This window comes from Protopterus annectens, chromosome 3.part0 (genome assembly GCF_019279795.1).
Source record: "Protopterus annectens isolate FY-2018-M chromosome 3.part0, PAN1.0, whole genome shotgun sequence".
Classification (NCBI taxonomy): domain Eukaryota; kingdom Metazoa; phylum Chordata; order Ceratodontiformes; family Protopteridae; genus Protopterus; species Protopterus annectens.
The window spans coordinates 36153658-36175653 of NC_056731.1; the positions used below are offsets into that span (position 1 = coordinate 36153658).

A 21996-nucleotide genomic window follows, 5' to 3' on the forward strand; every position below is an offset into this window, starting at 1 on the left:
CTTATTAAACTGCATTACTTTTTACAACAGTGGCTTTCATGAAAAAATAATGGAAGCAGTTTACATCCTTGTTAAGATGCCCTTACATAATTCATGCTGAAAACAGTGCAGGCTTTTGTATTTAAAAGCACTGTCAAAAGGAACATCAATTTTTGGGCCTATTTGAAATGAAATTTACTTTATAAAGGTACATTAGCTCCTTTTTAAGATCTGCAATAAAGATTTATTTTCAGAAGACTCACTGTTTATAATGTCCAGTGTCTGAACTTTGATATTGCTGCTGTTCACCTTAAATATTAATCTGTGATGTGCGCGCGTGTCTGCGTGTGTGGTGTGTGTGTGTGTGTGTGTGTGTGTGTGTGTGTGTGTGTGTGTGGGGGGGGGGGTGATTTACATGTATCCCAAAAGCCTCCACCACAGGAGGTATACGGTATTACACAATGAGGACTCTAGCTCACGAGTCTTTCTTGCAGTTTTTATTGAATGGTTTTTCTGTGTGACTCTTTTACACTTTGGTCTGGATGCTATTTAGGATATATTGCATGCACCCTATTGTTTTTAGATGCCAAGCTTGGTTTTAAGCTCTGTGCTTCAAAAGTTCAAGTTCAGAAAAAAGAAAAAATATATAGTATTTCTAGAGTTAGTGGGGTTTAATTTTACTGGAGTGAAGGCACCAATAAAGATATAAAAAGAAAAACATTATGGGCATTCAGATGCCATGTAGCTGAAGACTCTAGCTTGGCTGTATCTTTCTTGTAGTGTTTACCAAATGGCTTGTCTGTGTGACTTTTTTACTCTTTTGTTTACGCGTATCTTTCTCATGTATGTATATATATATATATATATATATATATATATATATATATATATATATTTATGTGTGTGTATGTATATATATATATATATATATATATATATATATATATATATATATAAAACATGTTTTTTTCAATATATCCTTGTTTTCTGAGTTTTCTGAGCTATTTTAATGCCTCAAAAATCACTACATGTCTTCTTTTAAAATTTTAATGTGTTTCCCACAAAATGGTGGATAACGGGGCCTCCCTTGGTAATGTCATCTTATTTTCTTGCTTTAATTCCTTCTTCCCAGAATATCTTTCAAGCCCTTTTTATATGAGTCATGTTAGACATAAGCAAATTGTGCTTTTTCTCATGCTATTAAGAAAGAATGGCTGGAGTATGAAGCATTGTCATCTAACACACCTTCTGTAACAGAGCTACTTCTATGTTTCCCTGACTGAGCCTCATTTATGTGCCTGTCAGAGCTTGTTCTATGCTAAGCAGCTGTTAGCTACTTTCAGCAAAAGAAAGTAGGTAAATAGCAGGCTTTTGTAAATGGATACTTTTGTAGTTCTAAAAGACTTGACAGACTTTCTCCCACACTCTCATGCTGAGGTGTGAAAACTCTCACTGCAGTAAATGAGCCTTGCTGTATCATATACAAGTGACAAGTAATATTTCAATGGACTCTAAAGTAAGTAAGTCTGACTGCTACTTTCCAATGCCTTCAGTGGATGATGCATAATTAAATTGTGCTTTAGTAGCTCCTTAATTATTTCTGTCATGTTCACCTTGATTTATTTCTATTTTATATTTATTTAAACTTCAGTAAACAGGACAGTGAATCGGTCCCAGGACCCTTTTCAGCCACAACTTCGGCTACATTGGCAAATATAATAACAAGCAATAAATGCACTTAACAATAGAAAGAAAAAAATATTGACATAAAGACAATGACAAAGACTGCATGTGCAACACATAGCCAATATGTGAGAGAGAATAAGTAAAACATTAAACAACTTTTACTAGAATGTATACATCAGTAATGCTTAACACTACTATGTTAACTTTACTATAAATAATTATATATACCCATATTGCACAACTCACAGGGCTTTAAGATGTTACTGAATGACTAGGAATCAGCAAGTGACTGTTTTATACCTTCACAAAAGAAAATGGTGGGGGATAATTATATTTGCTTCACTTTAGTTGTCCTTAGATAGTATGAAAACATACTAAACCTACACATTTTGCAATGGAACAACCATTGCATTTGAGCTTAATAACTAGTATGATGAAAAAGATCTGGAACATGTAGAAAGAAGGAGAAAGGAGGATGATTAGGATGATGACAATTAAATAATACACACATGCATGCACACACACTCCGTTTGTATATATTTGTGTGCATCCATATACATGAGTGTTATGTACACCACCACACACATACTTACACATCCATATGTCAGTGCATGTGTGACTACTTACAAAAATATCTATTGCATATTTTCTTTAGATGTATTCACACTGTATGCATCCCACATGTAGTATATATGCCACATTACATGTTTACACAAACACACACACACACACACACACACACACACACACACACACACACACACACACACACACACACACATATATATTTATGTTTGTGGGTGTCTGTGTATGTGCTTATGTGTAGACACACATATGCAGTTTCTCAAAATTTCCAGTTTGGTTTGTTTTTAAAGGACATGAAGTACACTCACAAGGATATAATCTAACACACACACACACACACACACACACACACACACACACACACACACACACACACACACACACACACAGTCAGACGTGCATTTAAACCAGTTAAGTACTTCTGATTTCATTTTTTCAATGCTTTTTAATGCAAGGACACATAATAAATGCATATTAAAGTAGATTCAACTGTATATGATGGTTTCCATCAATGATCACATTTCCTTTGAAGACTACAAAGTGCTCGTGCAGTCTACACTGTAAGGACGACTCAGTCAGTGGGAATGTCTTACCATGGATCTGTGTATACCAGATATGCACCCCCCTCAGATGGATGTCACAAAAAAGCATAAAAGATGTTTTTAGTAACATTATCAGTGCACCTAGTTGATAGATTTGCCACTTGTATTTCTTGCTGCAGTTCTGTCCTGGGTGTGTGTGTGTGTGTGTGTGTGTGTGTGTGTGTGTGTGTGTGTGTGTGCCCGTGTGTGTGTGTGTATGTGTGTGCTTAAAATGATAAATATGTTGATACTTTACAAGAAAAAAATCTGACTTTTCTCTAAATGTCACAGAAATCTTTGATACTACATTTAAGGTAACTTCACAGATAAACTATTATATGTATATACATTAAAATTTAGCATTTCATTACTGTGATGCTGCTTATGTAAATTTGCCAGAATAGGGGACAACTGCCTTTGAACCCCTGACTGATCTAATTGCTTTATTTTGCTATGAAAGGGGAGTGTTAAGTTCATAGGTTCATAGGTGTGTACTAGGCTAATGGCCCTGGAGCCTTTACAAGCCTAGCCCATAGAAGTGCCCTGGCATCATGCTGCCCAACATTAGTTCCCAGTGCCTCTATCAAGTAGAGCCACTGGAATGATCCCCGGGGTGAACTTTCTATTACCAATCCACTCATCAACATTTTTCTTGAGGAGGGACAGTGAGGTGCTCTTCTTGACATGTATGGGAAGTCTATGCCAGAGCATGGGCAGTCTCTAGGTGAGGAACCTGTCCCTTCAACATGTCCTGTTGATTGTGGTAATGAGGTTGAGGTCTTTGGAGTGTGTGGTGCAGAGGAATTGGTATTTCTTTAGATGCAGGTCTGATGAAGTTTGGTGATGGCCACCAGACAAAAGCGCTAACCTATATTAAAGTATAGTACTTTTACTGCCGTTTGAGCCTGTTACTGTTTTTTACCAGTTTTTTCTGTTTGTGGTGTTCCAAATTTCTTTAGATGCAGTATTTCTAACAGAGCTGAGTCAGACATGGCTTTGTAAGTCAAGCAGCAATCACCACTAAGTAGGTGATATGAGACAGAGAATAGCTGGAGTCTTTTGAGTCTGTCCATGTAGAACATGTCTTTAATGCCTAGGTTCCTCTCCATGAGGTACTTCTGTGGCCTCTCCAGCTGTTGCAGGTGTCTAGTGAGGTACATGCCAAATGGGGCATTATACTTGATGATTGGTCTAATGAGGGAAGAGTAGAGAGAGATGATTTCTTTCTTCCTGGATGCAAAACCCTTGGTAATGAGATGTGCCACATAGAAGGAGTTTCTGACCACAGTGGCAATATGGTGATCGAACGAGAGTTTGCAGTCAACCTGCATCCCCAGATCTCTTATAATGTCTTCAGTGTTCAGTGGGCTCCCATCAATGTGGTAATTAGTGGGAGCTGAGTTTTTACCAAAGGGGATGATGATGATTTTTTTGGCGTTAAGCTTAAGGCCATGGTTTCGACGCCAGTCATTGGTCTCAGTGAGACCTTTCTGTAGGATGTCTGCATAAATTGGGGAGTTAGTAATGGCTCCCAGCTTGCAGTCGTCTGTGAACTTGGTCAGCCAGAGTCCCTTTGTGTTGGCCTGGACTTCTGAGAAGTAGATGTCAAACAGGAGAGGACCTAGGACCAATCCCTGTGGGACTCCACTCATGACTGGTCAGCAGTCTGACTTGGAGTTCGCTACTTTCACACTGTGTGTTCTATCTGTGAGCCAATTTGCAACCCACTTAGTGATACAGGGGTTGATGCCTAGTTTGGTGAGTTTATCAATAATTCCTGAGTGAGAAATGGTATCAATGGCCTTGGCCAGATTGAGGTAGGCAAATGCACTGCCTTACCTTCATCCACAGCCCTGGTGACTGACTCAAAGAAGTCAACCAAGTTGAGGAGGCATGATCTCCCTTTCACAAAGTCAAACTGCATGGGGCCCAGAGTTTGGAGATTTCCTATATCTTTGTTAATCAGGTCTATGATGATATGCTCCACAGGTTTACATATCAGACTCATCAGGCTAATGGGGTGATAATTCCCAGGGTCTGTAGTCGAACACAGCCAGGGATGTTATCAGGTCCCATGGAAGCTGTATTATTGGCCTTGGACAATGCAGCTTTAACCTGTGCTGCAGTAATGATGGGTGCCTGACATTCTTCTGGTATTGTGATTGATCCTTGGGGGGGGGGGGGTAAAGTTGGCAATGAATCTGTCGGCCAGTATGTTGGCAATATCTGTTGGTTCAGTATAGGAGGTACCATTCTGCAGTAACTCAGAGCAAATCTGGGTATTGCCGTGGAGGTTCTTGATATTACTATAGAAGGCTTTGTGATTGTTTTTAGTGTCTGCCACAATTCTGCCTTCATAGCTGGCTTTAGTGGATTTGATGAGGGATCTTAACAGTTTGTTTTGGCTAATAAGGGAGTTTTTCCAGTCTTGGGACTTCACCTTTTTCTGTAACAGTTTCTTCCTTCCTTCTGTTGTAGAGTTTATTAATGGCAGGGGACCACTAGATTGGCTTCCTTTTTTTGGAGGAGAGCATCTTGGTTCTGTTGGGTATGGCTAGTTCTATGCATTTATGTACATGTTCGTACAGTGCACTGGTGTATGATTTGGCAGTCATGCAGGTATTTACCATTAGCATGGGTGTCGTGAAGTTAGCCAACTCTGTTTTCAGGAGTCCAAAGTCAGCTTTGGATACGTTTTTCAAGGTGGTTACCTTTGCAGGGGGTGTGGATGAGATGTGGATTTCCGTGGTGATTAGTTTATGGGCAGATCTGACCAGGGAGGGATTGACTATTGGTCTAGAGCAATGGTTGCCCATGTTAGTAATAACCAGGTCAAGGATGTTGCTTCCTCTAGTGGGGTCGGAATGAGCTGGTCCAGGGCATTGGAACTGATGAATTTCAGGAAGCGTTGGACCAGTGTATTGGTGCTTGAGTAGTTTTCCCAGTCGATGGAGGGGTGGTTGAAGTCTCATAGTATGAGAGTGTTGGGTTGGACCTTGATAGATTCCAGGGTGCTTAGGAATGTGGAGTGAGAGTCTAGGGACATGGTTGGGACCTATAGCAGGTTATTACCTGGATCGTCGTCGTACCCAATGTTAGTTGTAGCTGAAGTATCTCAGATGCGTTATGCTGGGCTACTAGTCTGGAGGTATGCATATCCTTTATGAATAAGGAGATACCACCGCCTTGGGAGCTTTGGTCCATGTTTTGGGGCCTAAAGGTGTGGAATAAATTATAGTCTGGTAGTGCAGGGGTGCTTTCTGTCACTCTAAACCATGTCTCTGTTACAGCACAATTGTTGATGTTCTCCATTTTGAGGAGTGCTTTGAACGAGTGCATCTTGAGATTTAGACTTCTAGCATTGAGCAGCATGACCCTCAGATTGCATTTATTTATAGCAGTTATGGTGGTAATTTGGTCCTTTGAACACTGCCTAAAAAAGGCACTATAGGGGTGGCAAGAGCCTTAGCCAGTACCCGGAAACCCAGCGGTGACAGATGCAGGCCATCTCTGGCAAAGCATCGAGGTTTATCAGTTATGTCATCCCAAGCAGACAGATACTGGATCCCCTTAGAATGACACCAGAAACTTTGCCCTTTTTTGAAGTCAATCATTTTTAGTTTGTACTGCGGTATCATTCTGGGTGACAGTAGGATACTGGTCAGGGCTAGTGGCATACCTGACTGGGCCACATAATCCAAGAGCTCCACCATGTCTCTTTTCATGTAGTCCAGGGAGGTGTGTCTCAGGTCATTCACACCCACATGGACAATGACAGAGCCATACTTGTACTTGTTCTGGAATGATCTGAGTGTGTGTGTTATGTGTTGGATTCTGGCACCTGATAGACAGCTGACTGTTACCTTCTCCTTATTCAACCTAGTAAGTGGGACATCTGTGTGCCTCACTACTGAGTCACCTATGATTAGTGTATTCGGCAATGTATTTAGTCTTAGGGGCTTAGGTTGAGGGGCACACTGTAGAGGTGAGCTATGTGTCCTGTGGTTTGTGATGTTTTGTGGTGGTTGAGTGTGTTTCGATCTTGGAGGTCTCTGCTGTTTGGGTAAATTTCTATTGAGAGCCTCCATGAAGGTGGGTGTGTGGTTTGTGTTTTTATGTGAGAGCTGTGATAGTGGGTGTTCTGGAAGGCTATGTGTTCCATATGGTGTGGTGCAGGTGTTGCCTTTCTCTTCTTGACCAGCTAGTCTGGTCTTGGCTAAAGAGTGCATAGCTTCCAGTTTAGTGATATAAGTTCTCCCCCTCTCTAGAATAAAAACAGTGGAAAACAGTTCCGCAGCTTTCTGTCTTTTTTATAGCAGCTGCTGTGTTCCCGACATTAGCAGGATTAATTGCCCATCTAAGTTTGACAGCTACTGATTTATCTGTGTCTATGGTATGTCATGCATGTGGTGACGAACTCTTCTGCAAAGTACGTGAGAAGTTAAGCTTAAAAAAGTAGGTGGGCTTTCCCTTCCTTTGACTCCAAGGCAACGAAATTAAATTTTTTAAAAGTACAAGCAGGTTTCTGGTACCTACACAATGTTGGAACCATATTGTAGGGAGAAATGAAACCTAAGGATTGAGTTAAACTGGATGAGAGGGTGGAGTTTTCCTTTAAGTAGAAATTGCTGTTATACCAGCAGAAAAGTCCATCTTCTTGGTCAACAAAAGATTGATAAATACATATATACACAAGCAAAAAAACAAATACACAAAACCCAGAGCTTCCCTTTAATATTCCCTCGGCTTCATATATTTTCTGTCTTGACACAAACATATCTGTTCATGTTGAAGAAGAAATGAATGCAAGAAATTGTAATTTCTTGTTAGCCTGTTACACTGTGCTAAAAAAATGAAAAAAAAAACTTTAAATTATGTCATTTCATACAAACAGGCCCTTCCTTCCACTCATTAGTGATAGTTATTAACATAGAATTTATCATGTGAAATAAAGCTGTTTTAAGGATTCCTCATTTACAATCCATCCCATTCCTTTAGCTTACTTTATGTAATGATTCGTATTAACTGTCCTCCCCCAGGGCACCGTTTTACAGGCACAGCTTTCAGAACACATCTCATGGGTGAGATAAATAAATAAGAATAAGGAACAACACAGTGTAAATCTTGTGTTGTGCCACAAAGTTGTTCAGTGCAGACAATATTGAAGCATAATGCACAGTGACATGGAGAAAGAGGAAGGATGAGGAAGACCACATGCATATGACAACACTGGAACAATGACAAACTGAACAAGGAAGACAGTCACTGAAATTCAGGCATAGGTTGAGGATGCGTAAATTACCTACTACAGATAGGTCCACTGGAATGCTTCATTGTAATGCAGCAGGACTATCAGGATGGCTCACCTCGGTAATTCTACCGTTCTTGCAAAATCACCATGGTGGGCCTGTCTCTGAATCTGAAAGAGTTGTTGTGAAGGGTCAGTTGGTAGTGGTAAGGCTCAGTACTCTTGATAACCCTTTCTGAATCTCAGGGATAGTACAATACCCTGTACAGTCATACATGCACTCATGTGACTATGTTAAAATGCTGAAGCATGAGATGTCTCATACACTTGCTAACATGGTTTATAGAATGCATGCATGTTTTTAGTCTTTTGCTGTTTTTTGTTGTAGTTTACTTTAAATTTATTTTACTTTTACTTGGATTTTAAAAGAAGCTTTTAATACTAGTTAGCAAACATTTGCATTTTAGCTGCAAAAGTATTAACTCTAGGGGTGGGAGGAGCTGAGACATAACATTTTTATTTAAAATAAGCAATATTGTGGCTGAATCTGTTAGACTTGCAACCCAAAGCTACTCTGTGACTATTCTGAAAATTTCCAAGCACTGTCCACCCCATCTGTGTTTTATAACCAGTAGTTCACAAGTCCCCCCCAAAAATAATGCTGATTTTTACATTTTTTAAGCTCCTCCTTGTCTTAGCTCATCTACTTTTCAGTGGTCATCATTTCAAGGTTATATTAGGAAGGCCATCAGTATAGACAGATAAAACTTTAGTGACTTTCCCTTTCATACCTATGCATTCACTAGGTGCATTCTGCCATACTTAGAGCATTTAACCCCCTTCTCCAGTTTAATTTCAAATCTGTAACATCTAGGATAAAAATGCAGACCACTCAGGAGCCTGTGAACCACTTCTGAGATTCCAGCTTAGAATTAATGCTACTGTTTTGCTGGTGCTGAGAGAAGAAATAGCTAGTCATTTATTCTTAGCCTTTTTACAGACTTCGAGAAAGAGCCTGTGACATGCTTCTTATGACCCAACTTGAGGTTAGTGCTACTGTTTTGTTTGTGGTGAGAGAAGTATCAGTGAGACAATAATTCCTAGCCATCTCTAAATAGGTAGTGTGTATGTGACTTTCCCATGTGATCTACTTGTCATTTTGGTGGGAACTACTTCTATTTAAATGTTGGACCATTGTGCAGCTCTGTGCTCTGTTGTGTTGACCTGCCGAACAATCTGCCCAGTGTGTCTACCAAGAAAAAAATTACTACCAGCCCACTGACCCTTGTAACATGTGGGACAAAGACTACTGACAGACTACTGACTTCTGCAGAGCCTGTGACCCCTTTCTTGGGAACCAGTTTGGGAACAGTGCTAGTCCTTTGTTCCTGTTGAGAGAATTAACAGAGGAACATTGACTCCTTTCGGTATGCTGATACAGTGGAACAGTGCTGGTACTGTCTAGGAGGAACCCACTAGGTAAATCACTATTAAATTTAGGGTTCTTTCAGTTCTATCATTGAGGTAATTGACCACATGAGTAGTTAGTTATCCAATCACTCACTGGTCCTTGTCACATCAGTTTAGGTATATGTCATGACAAAACAGTCACTATGAGGTTTGAAAGGTTAAATCAGTTTGTTCTAATGGTGGTAGAAAAACAATGAAGTGTAAAACTATGATGATTTCCATACCCTTTTGGATCACGTATTGATATCTGGGAAATATAAAGTCCTCAGTGTTTTGAAGGCAAGACAAAAAATGGAAACTGTTTAAATCAGTGATCAGTAGACATGCCACTTTCATGATACACCTTCAAACACAATTGGTTATATTCTTGTAGGAATGTGGGGCACGGAAGGATTGATATGTTGGGGAAAGTACAGAAATCTTTCAATAAACAAATAGCAAAAGTATTAGTACCACCATTTTGGAAAGGTAAAACAGTTAGATCTTTACCTTATGTACAGGAATTTCAGGCAGTGACCTCTACTAGACCTGACCAAACCAAAAGAGGAAGAACCCACCTCACCATCTCAGAAAGATGCAAAAGCATCACATGGTCTTGTCTCCCCTTTACCAGTGAAATGTCTCCAGAGAGTGGCTCTGCGGATTTGTCCACCGCAGCTCTTACTCTGGTTTGTACTTGTTATGGGGATTGGGGTCACCGAGCTGTTTTTAGTTTGGGGGGCATTCACAAGTGACCAGTGACTTTTGGATGTGGTTACTTTTGGGATGTTTTAGATATGTCATTATCTTACATGCCATAGAGCTCATCAATCCTCAGTTAGACATAGCCTGCCTGGGAAGCTAGCTGGTCTCAGTACAATTATTGAAATGGGGTCAGACTCTACTCCTAAAATGAGACCGTAGTTTCTGTCATATTCTCAGAATTAGGACAAGTTTTCCTCTCATCCTTTTCTGATTCAGGAGGTGATAGCCAGTGTCCATCCCATTCTGAGCCTTTGAAACTTCACACAACACATTGCATGTAAATGGTGGCTCTTCTGGCTCTCATACCTGTAGTGCCACACGGTACCTGGATAATGTCAGTGAATATGATGGACACCTTTTGGCACATCATCGCTTTGTATTCAAACAACTGCTTTCTCCAGATTGATGCTGATGAGCATCTGTTTTTGGTAAAATCTGTTGATTTGGGTGTCTTCAGCACTAGGGCTCTTCACTAAAGTGTTGTCTGTAGTTGTTGAAGCATTTCAGGAAAAGGCTTTTCTTATATTTCCTACAGTGAATAACTGCCTCTTATACCAAGCAATCATGTGACTGCAGTACCTACAGTAATCATAACTTTCTACAAGTTGTTTCTGACCCTGTTCAAAGAATATTCTCCACAGATGCAGCACTGGACACTCTACAGAAAAATAAGCAAAAATGTGAGTACAAATATACAAGACGAGGAGAAAGGTTTTGCTTTTGGACAGATGATTCTGTGAAAACAAATTATAAAATAGTAGATAAAGGACAATTGTGCAAATTGGTTCCTGCTAACAACTTACCTAGGTATACAGAATGAAAGAGAGCATCAGGAAGAAAAAGTAAAAAAAAAAATAAAGAAAAAAAGGTAAAGGATCATACTCACAAACTGAAAGAAGATGATTTGGTTTCAGTGTAAAATAGACTTAAATTACTTGAGTGATTGAAAGAACAAAGCAAGAGATGGGGGCAAGGTGAATAAATGAGAAAGCTTCCATAACTCATTACAGCTGGATGACACCTGTAGGTGCTTCTGCAGTTACATCCTACTGACACCTGTAGGTATCAAATATTGATTGTTCATATTTGCATTAATAAATTTAAAACCATGCTACATACAATGTAATAAAACATTTCTTCTTAAAGCTTATACAGTGGCAAACACAAATGTGTTGATATTTGACTTCTGTTTATAGCAGGAAAAGAGATATTAATTGCTGATATGATATTTATTTGTATTGTCTTAAATGTCATACTTTTCTAAATATCTTGACAACCAAGTAGCACAGACAGAACTACTTACCCTCCTATGAAAGCTCTCAACTGGATGACCAAAATACTTTTAATAGTATGTCTGTAACTTGACTGAGATATTGCTGAGATATTGTAAGTTGTTTATAAAATATTACAAATGTAATAGCTTCTCTATTGCTGTGGCTTATAAAATCCAGATTAAAACATAGAAACTAAAGAATACTACTAATATAACAACACTTTGTGCTGAAGATTTTGCCATTTACACTTCTTTAATGACACATCATTCCAGAGATATGAATATTTGTTTGAAATGTGAGGACATACTTTGATTCTATCAAAAAGGCTAAGCCCCGCGCATTGCCATTAGAAGTTACAGTGCAAACATCCAGAGCTTTGTTGGATGAAATGAGATAAGAGAAACAGTAACAGAAAAAAAGAAAGAAAGAAAGAAAGAAGTGAAGGCTTGGGGGGATTTCAACCCATTTCAAGTTATTTTCAACAGCATAAAAGGTTTCTTTTGAAGGCTAACATTGATAGGATGGATATAAAAAATGGGGAGAGAGAAGTTTGTTTTCAAGACGTGATATTAATCATGCAGAAGATGAGTTTGTAGAAGATTTTTTTAGGGAGGGTGTTAAATGTTGCCTGATCTGTAGGTAAAAATGAATGTTCCAGTGTGGACATCTTCTTTTAAAAATTCTTCAGTCCTCCTCTTAGAAGTGTACACTCTTTAACTACAAGTGCCACCAATATGAAAAAAACTATGACAGATCTCAAAATGTGCTGTGATGCCACTAACAATTTTTTGAGGGTTCCAGCTCCACTGATATAGTAGGATAAAACCCTAACTATGACTAAGGTGAGCAGCATGGCATAGGAGAGGAGAAAGAAGAAAATGAGGCTTAAGCCTGCTCATGTCTATTTGGGATTGAGTGGAGGGGAGGGGCATGTGCTTATGAGCACTTGCCACAGTATAATCCCCAGAATAAACTGGGTATCATGCAGAGGTTTTTGTATGCAAATGGGGACAGAGCCAATTGGTCCTGTCACATGGAGGTGCAGCGTATATCACAAAGGCCTACTGCATGTCAACCCCTTGGATGTGAGCAAGCATACACATGAGGCTGGGTTCAGTCCAACTCCTGGTGGCTGGTTTGTGTTGAACTCTGTTGACTATCTCTTACACTAGTGAAAAAAGAATGAATAGGTCAGTTATCTGAGAGTGGGGATGATGGTAGGCAGGCAGTGGGGCCAAAAGAATGCAAAACAGTTTTTTTCTTAGATGTCTTTGTCCTCTGTACCCCTTTATTGGAATCTAGACCCCCATGTATACTCATGCTACTTTTTTATGTTAACTCTGTGATTTGTTATATCTCAGAGAGGGGAAATAGTTTCAAGTACCATAACCTCAGATGGACAAGTAATTTATAATCATTAAAATGGTAATATTTGCATGAAGTAATGTGCAGTAATAAGAAGTGTAACATAATGGATCAAAAAATAATATTATTGACAGCAAAATGCTTCTGGTAACACACCCAGTAGATCAGAGGTAGGGCATTTGTTTGCACCTCTGTCGACCAAGTTCAAGAATGGTTTCATGTCACTACTAGGGTTAATCCACTCTTTTATTCCAGGGAAAGAACAAGACAGAGATCTGATGCTTGTCTAACCTCTAAGGAGATCAGGAGCCTTGCAGGACATTTCAAGCTAATACAAGTGGGTGGCAAATAATCTCCATAAAAAACTTCCATCTTCCTCAAAAGCAGACTTCTTGATCTCTATCCTAAAGATTAATGAAGCCTAGTCTAGTTGCATTATAGTCCTCTACATCCCAGCCTCTAGGTTCTCTAACCATAGCATATTAGAAGATATTATCTCCTGGTTAGTCTCCAATATACCACTTGAAACTGTCATCCTAAATGATGGAAACATGAATTGGTCTTCCACAACACTCTCAAATCAACCTCTCTGTATAAACCTTTTAACTTCACTTAGTTAATCAACGTAGCTTCTCTCCACAGTAATGGAGAGACCAGTTGGCATAATGGTTAAGGTCTTTGACTGCTATGGGCAAGATTTGATTCTGACCTCTGGCCAACGCCTGTTTGGAGTTTGCATGTTCTTTCTTTGTCTCTGTGGGGTTCCTCCCACCTCCAGAAAATATGCTGAGTGTTTCCACCTCAGACTCACCAAAGACAGAAGCTGTGGGTAGCAGCACAGACTCTACATGGTGAACTGTAGAGGAAGAGTTGTATAGACCAACTGCTTTGGACATTTATTGTAGTGCGCAGTATCCTAAAGATGGGAGAACACTGATCAGAGACTGCATGTTGTGACAGGGCTAGACACACGATAGTGTAAAATATGCCTCTAGGTGATTTCATTGCGTTGACTAATGTCACCTAAAATTTGTCATTGCTAAATTGGTTGAGGGCCTGTTTAGGTAAAATGCATAGTTTTGGTTTCCTGGGATAGCCCTGTTGAGCGAACACTGAACATAAAACTAATCAAACTGCCAAACACTCAATGTAAATACTAACAGGACAGAGTAGGATGTTAAGGAGGAGACTGGACATCCTTTGTATCCAGGATCCAAGATGGAAGGACAGTGTATTTAGGATCCAAGATGGACTGGCAGTGCAGTAAAGCCACTTGGAATCCAGAGTCTACTACTCAGGAGTAGGACAGGCTAGGAATGGTGTTGGAATTATGGTGAGGGAGAGGCTTCAGAAGGCAGTGAGGAATGTCTTCAGAATTAGTCACAGACTCATGGTAATCAGACTCCAGCAGCATTCATAATTTCAGCCTATTGGACCTAATAGACATTGCATGAGAATATGAAATGGTGTTCAGAATGGGTGACCTAAATGCACATATCAGGACAGACAGAACATGATATGAGGACTGCCTTGGTCCAAGTGGGTGGGGCAATAGGAATAAAGGAGAAGCCATTCTAGACTTCCGTCTGGCAAATGGCTTGATAGTAGCCAACACATGGTTCTGAAAGAGAACCAGTCAAAATATCACACACAGGAGTGGCCAACATGCAACTCAGTTAGATTTCCACCTTGCAAAGTCATCCCCAGTAAAACAGTCTAACCACAGCTTAAACCACTGGTTGCCAGAGTCAGCTGCAAGCAGTGGTCAGAGATGGCTATAAGGTCAACAGAAACTAGGCTGAAAATCTGGAAGTTGATTGGAGAGAAAGCACACTGAGAATTGAGACAGAAGGGAAAATAGTGGTACAGACTAACAGCTTCAAGTGTCTGGCTTTGGAGAAGGGAAGTCTGAATGAAGAGGTCAAAGCTAGAATTAGAGGGGCTGCAGCCAACTGGCACAGAGTGTCAGGTGTAGTATATGTCAGAATAATGCAAAATAAGCTGAAAAGTTAGGTGTACAAGACAGTGATGTGACTAGTACTACTGTATGGTACAGAAACCTGGACAGTAAAGGCAGAGATGTTAAGAAAGCTAGAGGTGACAGTGATGAATTGCTTGAAATGTGTGTGAGGATGCACACTGAGGGACAGATGAAGAAATAAGGACATAAGAGCAAAAGCTTGCAAAGTAGTTCCAATTGCAGAGAAGGTAAAACAGAACAAACTACGGTGGTTTGGGCACATGTGTAGAAAAGCAAAACACAATCTGGTAAAGGAGATTTGGGACAGACAGGAGGAAGGCAAGTGAAAACAAGGACATCCAGTAAAGAGTTGGATGATTGTATGAGAGAAGCCCTGCAACCACCAGGCATGAGTGTCGAAGAAGGTAGGAGTGTGGCATCGAATAGAGAGAGGTGGTTACAGTTGATATGATGCCTTGATCCCATGCAGAAAATGGGAAACATGCGGTTAATGATGATGATGATGATGACCTCTAGACACAGTAAATCCACAGGCTCATCATCAGTACCAGGCTGGATCCTAACTAATAAACCCAAACAACATAAGTCATGCAGGTGTTGTATGAGATGCCTTAAGTGACCACTATCTGCTCTCCACTCCCTACCCAAACACAGCAAGTCAGCACCCTACAAGCCAATCAGGAATCATGCTGACTTCAACAAGGATTCACTCCTTGCTTCCCTTCAGGCTTACATCTGGAGTTCACTAAAGCTCCTACCACTAGATAAAGCTGTCCACCACTTTAACAATACTTTTCTAAACATTCTAAATTCTCTTGCTCCACTCAGGCAGATACAAGTCAAATCTGCCACTGCTGCTAGGCTTCCTGTACTTAACAAATAACACATATGCCTATGAGATAAAGCATGGAACACCGGGTGAAATGATAAGACCACAATCAACCACCAGCATTACTATCACTTTCATAGTAAAGCTGAAGCTCATCTAAATTCAGACAAAAACAAATATTTCCTCTCACAACAGAACCACCACACCAGATTCCCCAAATTGTCCTGGTTTACCATTTCCAATTTTTTAAACTCAGGCAAACCCTCTCAACATAAATCTCTAATTACTGAATTAAACTTCAACGTAGTTTGCTCCTTCAACACACACTTTATCAATACTGCTGTCTTTCAAACTCTAACCACATTACATACCTCTCAACTGTACAGATTTTTGCCTCATATTTTTGGTCTGTCCCTCATAAAATTTGTGTTTTTCTGGCAAATCACTGAGGATTGAAGTCACTAAATAATTAAATTAATTTGAGTTACAGACTTCATATCATTCAGAAAATGCATGCTAATACAAAACCTTTCATTCTAGCAACTTTCTAAGTTTATAACAGCCATATTTAAAATTGGACCCTAGTTTTGAGCCTTTGTCCCCCCCAAAATTTTAAGCTTTGTCCAAATTTATTACAGTAAGAGGTTGAGAGGTATGCCACATTATAGACCCAGCTCCCACATGCCAACCTGAAAATACTCTTGACTTCAAACCAGTTCCCATCAAAACTATTGATCAGTACCATTAAAAAAAAAAAAAAAAACAATAAAACAAGTCACTGCCACAACTCCAGATAACTTCCAAAAAGTATCTAACACCAGCAGCTGAATGTTTAGCTTACCTGTCTTGATCTTAAATAACAGATCAATCCAGGAAGCATATTTACTCTCCATTTGGGAAAAAGTCATTCACCCTTCCACTACACAAAATTGGCCCATTCCCTGATATTTTAACTTCACCCGTTAGCTATTCTATCACCCCTCTCAAACTTTTAGAGACCTGTATTCACTCACATCTGCCAGCTTACCTCCTCAACCATAATTTCTTCTCACCATGGCAACGTAGCTTCCAGGCTTCTCATAACACAGCCACAGCTCTCTTCTCATTTCTCAACAGTATAAATGCCCATAGGAATGGAAATCTAGTTTCCTCAGTATCCCTTGAACTCTTTAAGCCTTTGATACTTTCTCACACCACCTTCTCCTTCACAGACTTTCAGTGATAAGCTTATCTGAAAAAGACATCATGTGGTTCAAATCTTACATTCACCACAGAACTCTGCATAAAATTTCTACAAGCCTCCTCTGCATTCTTCCTCATTCCAGTTTGTGCCCACAAGAATCTCCCCATGACCCTCTTTTCTTCAATATATTCATCAACAATCTGTCCACCACAGTAAGCTACTCCACTCTGATCCAGTACACAAATGACTCCACCATCATTGGTTCATCTCCCTCTATCTCAGTACTTCAGAAAGTCACTGAACAGTCCTTTACAGCTGTGGAGACCTGGCTTCTGATATCCAACCTAGTCCTACCCCCAAAAAAACGTATGCTCTTCACTCCTAAACCACTATCAACACTAGTCAAACCACTAACCTTTCCGTCATCTAATGGCACCCAGTTTGTTGATGACTGTAAATTGGGAGCTATTATAGATTCCCCTAAGACATCAGCATCTTGTGAGTTTAACACGCACAAATGACTAGTGCCAAAGCCATGGCCTAAAACTCAGTGCCAAAAATGCATTATAATGCCCTTTGGGAAACTGCCAACCTAAATTAATTACTACATTGATAAAATACCCCTAAGTAGTAAGGGATCTTGGAACATATGTATACAGCAAACTGGCCTTTGACCAACATGTAGATATGGTAATAAGAAAATCATTCTTTGTCATGTTATGTATCTAACTAGACACTTGCAACAGTTGGAAAGGCCACAAAGGTTTCTCACCAGGAGAATTCATGGTATGAATACCTTTTTCTACAGTGATCACTTAAAGGCTCTGCCTTTCTATTCAGTCTCCTACAGGCTGCTGAGGAGGTCTTTGCCTGGCTTACAGGACTTCCTCAGACCTGGCCATGATGGATTTGTTGCACATGCACAGAACAAACAACACCAGAAATGCTAGCTGCAGGAATCCAAACTTTGTTTGTGAGATAAATAGAACATGCTGGAGAGACAAATATGTGTCTCAAAAGGTTCCCTGCACTACGAAATAGGCTTCCCACTCATGTAAAACAGAGTTCTTCCCTGACCCTATTCAAAGAAAATCTTGAAAATTGGATTGGAAATCATAAATTTACATGCCGGTCTGGCCCTCATGTTCTTCATGGACAGAGGCTGTCAATAAGAAAAGTATTATCCTAACAGCCCCTCCCACACAAATCCTTGGTTATCTCCCTACTAACATGTTCTCCCTATAAAGATGCCCATGATACTTGGGACCCAAATGGTTTGGCGTGCATGGCTAGGCTTGTCACTGCTGCTGCCTACCTTATCCCTCTCCTGACATATAACCCTACAGTCTTTACCAATCTATAATCAGAATGTGAGCAATCATACACAAAAGACCACAAAGTTTGTCATCAGGCTTCCCAACAGAATATATCACTGTGTAGCTCTCAAATGTCTAAACTGGCATAATTTCTCCAACTACCTCAAACCCAGCCAAGTAAAAATAGCTCAAACATCCTCCATGATCCACAAGCCTGTTGCTGTCTCAGCAGTCTACTGTACTGGTATATCCTTTCTCATACTCTTCATTCATCTGAAAAATGCCTGGCAATGGGAATCTCCTCATACAGCTCTCATGGGAACTTACTGTTTGCTTGCAAAATAGTGAAACTCCCTATCAACTTTCATTTACCAAATAAATGCACCAAAAACCTTCAAATAGAATACAAATTCATTTCTTCCTGACACATGACAATGTCACTGCTCCAAACCACCTGACTAGCTCTACACGCTCCTTCTTCCTGTCCCTACACAATGGTGTACTGCTGCATCCAACTGCAGCACATTTCTCACACAGAATCACTCCTTTTACCCATCTGCAGAATGTGCTCTAATACATCACTGACCTTCTCAAGGTGTTCAGATACTTATCCCAAAAGCATATCTCTCGGGCCATCACATAACTTCGCCTGCATATCTTCTGATATATATTTTCAAGAACTCATCATGCACAGAACTTGATCTTTATCTTGTCTCATGCTGATCTTCTTCTTTATTCTTATCCAAGGATCTTCTTTCCACAACACAGCAATGTATCATCGTCTCTCTTTCTGTATGTTCTTTCACACTTTTATCAGCCCAACTTGTGCTCCCAGTTATAATTATCCCCTCACGTTGAGTGCCTATCTATCTCCAAAACTGCATTTGTAAAAAATATTCCTTTAAGGTATGTGTATTGCATAGTACATCACAAACAAAATGGCCAGCACCTAGTATCAGCGCACTACAATGAAGAAGGCAATGTTTTGCTGAAACCGCTCTGTGTTTTTTCATAATAAAAGATTTTGCGCTGATACTAAGTGCTGGCCATTTTCTTTTTGATATTGGTGTTCTGGCCCAGCACGTTGTCGTACATGCACAGTATTTGTTAATATGGGATTTATTGCACAGTGCAACCATTATAACTGTCATTGCATTAATTTTACTCAAAAGATTCACTTTAATGTATGTGTACTGGAGACCTAATTCAAAAACTGTATTTATATAAGTTTATAAAGCATTGACTTTATGTGGATTGCATTTCATTGTTGAACTGTTGACATGTTTTTGTTATAACCCTAGAAATGCTTTTGCTTTTATAGATGTTTTGCACTTTGTCACAGTAACTTTGCATATGTAACCATGGAGCTTTTCTCACCGGGCCTCCACTGAAAAATGTTTTAATTCCCACTAAGCAAATGTAAATAAATAAATAAATACACGCATACATACATACATACATACGTACATGCATACATACATACATGAACGTAAAATGTAAAACCATTATATGATTTAGATAGGATATTTTATATCACGCCAATTATCCTAACTTCTTTGACATCATTAAGATCACAATATTAGTGTCAGATGGCAAAGCAATGTTGTCTTTGTTTTGGAGGATTTACACTTGGAAATGTTTAAACTAAGCATTTAATATTGCTTGTAAAACTGAAAGTCTAATAAAACAAATAATATAACTTGGAGATGCAATAAAGGAATCAGTATATACCAGCAACATATTTTTTATTTTATTTTTGTGAGCTATTACATAAGCTTTGTTTCATAGTTCAGTTATTCACCCTAGCAATGTGGTCTGATAATTTTAAGGTAACTATGCACTTTGTATGGTTTAATGATCCTTGTTCACACTGTATGTTAATAAAGAAAACAACAAAAAATACCTGTTATGTACTCTTGACCATTGTTAGGAAAACAATTGAAAAAAAAAGGAAGAAATCAGTATTGCTAGAAAAACAATTGTAAGCAATTCGAAAAAATCAGTACTGCCTCCTTTTACCGAAATGATAAACATAACCAGTACTATGTATGAAAAAGAAGGAATGCGATTTTTCTAATAATAAAAAGAATGTCAATTAATTATAAATACTGGAATAAATATCATCATTATTAAACAAAGTATATAAGCAGTCAGTAATACTGAGTATAAAAATCTTTTGAAATAATTGTAAATGATATTCTTTCACGAAGTATGACTGATTCATTTGAAATATTAAATGCACTTTGTGTGTAGTGGACATAGTTGTTTAAGGTTTATTTAACAAGGAATATATAGTTATTAATAATAGCTTGCATGCTGTATGGAATGCTTGTTGCTGTTTTATGTGGTACAATATTATCTGCATATATTATTACTTGTGTGAACTGACATATTTTGTAGAAATGTAATACAAAGTTTAAATAAAAGGTGAAATCATAATGGAGTGTAATAGAAGGTGCTTTACAGACCAAGATTCTGAAGGATGAAGGTTCCACAAAATCTCTAAAAAGCATCATAGGGCAGATAAACCAGTTTAAAGATGAGGCTAAGAAAGATATGGAGTAGCTAGCATGTTCAAGAATTTTCTGGAAAATGGGAAAAAGGGGTGTAGGAGGGTAAATTTGAGCCATATACTTGAGTCAGCAAGAGATATGGATGAAATGATTGCAAAAGACAAAGTGTAAGAAGAAATAGAAAATGTTATCAACTTAGTTTTTTAGACTCAGATATTCAGGAATGGATGGGATAACTATTGAATTTTGTGAAGTTGTGTAAAGGGATCATTTTAAATTATAGATAGACATTTCAAATGAGTGTTATAATGTGGGGTAATTACGTGGGTAACAATAACAGAATAATGTTTATATTGGAAGAAAGAGAAAGGGAATACTTAAAGAAACTGGACATTTGCAGTTTTGTTGAGCACAAATTATGGAATTCTAGCAAAACTATATAGTTAGTATAAAACCATGATTAAGAATGTTTGGATGGAGAGGTAATGGCAGAGGGAGGATATAGGCAGATGTTTGATATGGTAAAGAGAGTTTGTAGAATATGTTAAGTGGGTTGATTCACATGGTTATGTGCTATGTACAGGTAATTAAATGTGTCTGATCATGTAACTTGTGCGGATTGTGAATTATTACTTGTTATCTTATACTAATAAGCCTTGAGGAGTGTTCTAGAAGTTCATAATGGAAGTTTATGAGCCATCTATGATAAAAGAAATATTAATGGAAAGAAAAGAACAAAGTATAGACATTAAGCATTGATTCACAATGAACTTGTTTTTTGGATGATATATAAACTTGTTGACTGACAAGGATTGTTCATATTTTGGGAAGTGGAAATTGGTGAGGACTGGTCTTTCCATGGGCTCACCTTTATGCATATGAGATTGTAATCTTAGTGAAAAATTCAGGTAAGCAAGAGGTTGTGAAAAAGACCATATATGTAACTGATATGGTTTGGACTACAAATAAATAGAGGAGATGTAAAAGGAATTTGAATTTTTAAGGAAACTGAGGTAGAAATGCTAAATTACTGGATTATGTAGAGATTCAGATATGATATACTGGATTCATGTTTTAGGAAAGGCTGGGGAATCAGTTGCATTTTAGAAGAACCCAATCTCATTATCAAAAAGGATGGTTTGGATCAGTGTGAATTGGTGGGTAGATATAACTATGCATGTTTGTGTGTATACGTACATGTGTACATATGTGAATATATATATATATATATTGTGTGTGTGT

At 38.8% G+C, this 21996-nt stretch overlaps 1 protein-coding gene across 1 annotated transcript in view; it reads left to right on the plus strand.

The window, feature by feature from the left end:
- The window catches only part of LOC122796245 (LIM zinc-binding domain-containing Nebulette), a 1139045-nt gene that overhangs the window by 268726 nt on the left and 848323 nt on the right, over positions 1–21996 (plus strand). The window lies entirely within an intron of this gene.